This window comes from Columba livia, chromosome 4 (assembly GCF_036013475.1).
Source record: "Columba livia isolate bColLiv1 breed racing homer chromosome 4, bColLiv1.pat.W.v2, whole genome shotgun sequence".
Classification (NCBI taxonomy): Eukaryota; Metazoa; Chordata; class Aves; order Columbiformes; family Columbidae; genus Columba; species Columba livia.
This window is the reverse complement of record NC_088605.1, coordinates 4,891,477-4,896,748: the sequence shown is the minus strand read 5'-3', so window position 1 is coordinate 4,896,748 and position 5,272 is coordinate 4,891,477.

Sequence of the window (5,272 nt, the reverse complement as noted above, 5' to 3'; positions counted from 1 at the left end):
GATAATGAGTTTTCACAGAATTCTTTTTTAGATGCTGTTCAAAGAAGAATATCGCAGAAGTAGGTGAGATGTAATCCACAGTATTTTATCTTTGCGTGTGATTAGGTACATTCCAGATTACTGCATCAGATCACTGTGTGGGGTATATTTTATAGCATTTCATCATACCATTCAACATATGCATTTAAAGCCATTTATGCAGTACAAAGCGCAGATTTCTAGCAGCAGGTAAACTCTTCTGAGGAAATATTTTGGAAAATAAGTTTAAATACATGTGAAAGTACAGAAATACAGTAGAGCACAAATCTGAGAACACTGCTCACCGCTGTGCTTCTGGTGATACATATTTCACTTGTTTGTCTGCAGGAAATATGAAATACAATAAAAACAACAATGGTTCTTTACAATGGGCGTTCCATGAAAAGCACAAGTGACTTGCCTGGTTTTCTAACATAGAAAAGTTATATCCTGGGAGCATCCCATTTTAGTTACTGGCTGCCCAGGTACCCCAGAAGGCAAATTAAGCTCATTCCTGGTGAATAATAATAATAATAATAATAATAATAATAATAAGCTGTAAAAGTGGAATTTCAAAATTGATGGAGAAAAATGTTAACATTTTTTATTCTCTGATTTTCTTGATAATCAGTACCATCTTTCCCCTCTGAAGCATAATAACTCTAGGCAAAATCTGGCAGCGGAGCTGCTGAGAACTCAGCGAAGGGGAAGACACAATTTGCTTTCTTAAAACTTAGCCGTAGCTCTTGACCCCTGGACATAAACCAGACTAGCAATATCACAGTATCACAGTATGTTTGGGATTGGAAGGGACCTCAAAAGATCAACTAGTCCAATCCCCCTGCTGGAGCAGGAACACCCAGATGAGGTTGCACAGGAACATGTCCAGGTGGGTTTTGAATGTCTCCAGAGAAGGAGACTCCATAACCTCCCTGGGCAGCCTGGGCCAGTGCTCTGTCACCCTCACTGAGAAGAAGTTTTTTCTCAAATTTAAGTGGAACCTCTTGTGTTCCAGCTTGATCCCATTACCCCTTGTCCTATCATTGGTTGTCACCGAGAAGAGCCTGGCTCCATCCTCATGGCACTCACCCTTTATATATTTATAAACTATAATGTAACATAACATAACATAACATAATATCATATCATATCATATCAGCAGATAAGTGAACTTAGAATTCATACTCGGGTTCTCAAGTTTAAGGAGGAACCTGCACCTGCAGTGTTTCAACAACTTACCAGAAGAGAAACTGTGCTGAAAGCCTGCACAAATGAAAATAGGAATGGTTTTGAAATTTTGTTGAATTATTTGCCTATTTGCAGTATGCATTAAAACTTAATGGGAAGATAAAACACATAAAGTTAGAGCTAGAGATGGAAAGTAATTTATATTAAGTATTTGTATAGTTTCACTAAAAAAATAAGCAGTGGCTATGCTGAAATGTGATCAGTTATGCTTTTACAAATGCCCCAAGTAAAGTGTCTTAAACAGGCATATTTCTGAACACAGAAGTGGGTTTTTGCAGATTAAAAAAACCCCAACGAACATAAAAATAATTATGAAATAGCTCATGAAATACTAAGAAATTATCGTCTTAAATTTTGATGGAATATTACATAAAGATTAAAGAAAGTATTTCAAGCACAAGTTTAATAAAATATAAGTTTAAGATCACAAAAATGGTCCCCCTGAAATTATCTTGGACTACATCATGAACTATTTCATTATATTGCATAGAATATTAATGACATTTTATTCCTCAAACATTAAAATATTCATGAAGTTTCATAGAAATATTATCAAAATGTCAAACAAAGCATAAAGAAGTAATCACAGCCACCAAAAAAAAAAAAAGCATAAAAGTCACTTTTCCATACATAAAAAATATCTTTCTAAGAGTATACTTCTTAAACTCATATATAAATAGTATACTTAGATTTTCAAAGAGCTTTGAAAACCCTTCTCTTCAGAGGAAACTAAGTTGTCATAGGATGAAAAGAAAAGTCCTCCCATGGATTAACTACGGATTAATGAATAACAACAAGAGGTAGGAAATAATTACAGTTTTCACAAGGAAGGGAAGTTGCCAACATAATCCCAAAGGATCTGTGCCAAAACCTGTGCCTTTCAATGTGTTCACAGGTAATCTAGAAAAGGATACGGATAGAGAGCTGAGAAATGTTACTGATTATTCTAATTTAACCAAAAGAATAAAAGGGCAAGTTGACTGTAAGGATGGCAAAAGCAGGTCACAGTTTTGAGTGACTTGAAAATAAAAAGTGAAATCAGATGTTGATAAATGTAGGAAAAATATTAGCCCGAAGTATGCAAATTAGAGCTTTATTTACACTCAGACACCTTAGGTTTATTTGAGATAACTCAGAAAATATTACTTGATATTCAGTAATAAGCAAAATGTAAATCAATGCCAGGTTATTGGGAAATGAATAGAAAATAAAAGAGAAAATGTCATTAAGCCACTGCGAAGCTCCTTAGGAGTGGTCACACCTTGAATACTACTTCTCCTTACATCAAAAACCATGAAATAATATCAGAAAATGTACATAAAAGAAAAAAGCAAATTACTAAATACAGCAGAGTCTATGGGAGAAATTAACATGACTGGGATTTGAAACTTCACAGTGGAGTAATGGAAAGTGCTGTGGAGAGTGATCTACAAATGCAAGATTTCCGTGTTGATTCCTTGACTAAATTTTGTCCATAGGGTAAGAATTTAAACTTAGCTGAAAATAGGGAAAAATTCCTTTGCAAATTGATACTTAGGAATTTCCCTGCGCCTCTGTATCAGTAACCTTCATTAATGACTCCCATGATTATGCTAATTTTTGCAGTTGTTAAACTACGACCATTAATGAAAACTTCTACATCACTTACATGGTCAAATTTGTTATTTCTTGTTTTTAAATTTCTTTTTTCCTGGGGAAAAAACAGATTTTAAGTTTGACAACAAAAGCTACAGATCCAACATGTGGTCCTTATAGAACAAGTTTGCAGAGCTGTAACGTCTGAAATGTCCCTCCTACACAGCATTCACACAATGTTATAATAAAGGGATCACCTTGCATAAAATCTCTACGCTCCACTGTTTAGAATTCTTTGAAGCTAGAGAAGGCAAAAGAAAGGGTAATTGCTCAGCTGATGTAAAACCAGGCTACAATTATTTGAACGGCAGTGCCTGCTAGCCATGCCTTCAGCTACTAAACAGAGCTGCTTTCCTTCCTTAAATCAAGTAAACTTGCAAAGGACTGAATATATTTGGCACAAAAATGTATCTTTTTAATTCCTACTAATATTGTAGTTACTTAACTGATGAAAGCGTGTGTTTGTTTGGAAATACTGCACATGCAATGGGACATTTACTCATTTTTAGAAACAAACCAAAAGCAATGTTTCAGCCTTTCAGATTACACTCCTGTGAATTGCCTTTTTTGGTAGGTTTTCCTGCATGGTGAGACTAATCATCCTTTAGTCATCTTTGTGGAACTTCACTGGACTCATTCCAGTGTATCCGTGTCTCCCTTGTACTGGGAAGCTCAGCATTGGATGCAGCAATTTAGGTGTATCTCAGCAGTGCTTCATAGAGGGGAAGCATCACATCCCATCACCTCCTGGCAAATCTCTGTCTAAAGTGGGTCTATAACTTATTTTAAAAAGGTTTTGTGTTATTTAACAGGATTCTTCTGAATATAGAATTTATAAATGGTTCTGGATCATTATCTAGATGCACACCAGCAACAAAATTTTCTTGTCGAATGTCTACATTGCCAAAAAGCAGGTTAACACCTAGATCTCCTAAAAATTTATTCTAAAATGTTTTCTTAACTTTTCACTTCCTGTTCCCCCTTTCTCTTCCCAGTGAGTCTAACGTATTTTTGAAAAGGGTATATTTTCAGAAATTTAAAAACACAATTTTTCTTCTTTGATATTAGGTACAATGCAAGATGATGGGAACAGTATGAAATGAAACAGTAGAGTCAACATGGTAACATATCAATTTACAGACCTGAATTTAAATCAGTGCTGACATGGAAAAACAAAAGACTGAAAAATTGGTAGTGTTCATATGCTATCATCTGTACGTATTTTGTGTTCTAGTACCACCTAGGATTCTTATCGTGCAAGGTGTGGCCCAAATCCTAGACAGAAGAGCATTCTGTGCTCCCAGATAACAGAGATCATATTCATTTGCCATTTATTTGAAGGCTTCACTATTTTCCAAAGGTAGTTAAAACTGTTATTTATTAGGGGATTTCTTGTAATACTTGTGGAATATATAAAATCTTAATGTATGCAAAATAACTTTGATGATAAAGTCCATAAATCCTCTTTACTGTGATGTCTTCTATAATTACAGTCAGTGACTCAATGGCTATTTTAAAACAAAGGGCACGTACTTACAAATCTTCATAAAATTTAAAGCTAAAGAAGGTAGAGGTACTATCATGATTATCTAGACTGACATTTCTATGTGGGCTGCATCATTTATCCCAGTGACAGAATCCTGTACTGATTCCAAAGGCTCAAGGTTAAACTAGAACATCTGTAGAAAGATAGTCCATACAACAGAAATTATCTCAAAGTCCTGGATTCCAATGTAAGCTGTCAGAAAGGCATCTAGTATAAGCTACAGAAATACAGGCTCCCTCTTACAATTGGTGAAGTTCACTTATTTGGAAATAGCTATCCAGGCTTATTTGGAAATAGCTATCCCAAGGTTAAACCTGCTCCTAGGACAGGGCAGGTGGAAAGGTTCTCCGATCTTTCCTCACTTACATGCTTTCTGAAGATCACAGGCAGAAACTTTGTTAGAGCTGGAAAGGAAATGTGGATTTTCTTTCCTCCATTTCCCTATGCCATGCAAAGCTTCTGAAGGTGGCATACCAGGATGCAGTTACAACATTCTCAATGGCTGTCTGGACACACAGCTAGAAAAGTCAAGCTACTGCTTCATAGCCAGCTGCAGCTTTTCCAATCCCATGCCACCAGCAATTGTGCTTTACAAGGCAGTGTCTCCCAGCTTCTATTTGTGGACCAGGAACTGGAGCCATAATATGATCCCACCATTAAAACTCTCCCCCCTGGCCCAGTTCCCAATCCCAAGACTTACAGATAATATATTATTCAAAATCATTCCATAATGTTTTGCGGGCTCCATACTGTCACACTCCAAAACTGTTCACAACATATAATCAAGTAGAAGATGCCACCATGTACATGTGAAGGAATACATTC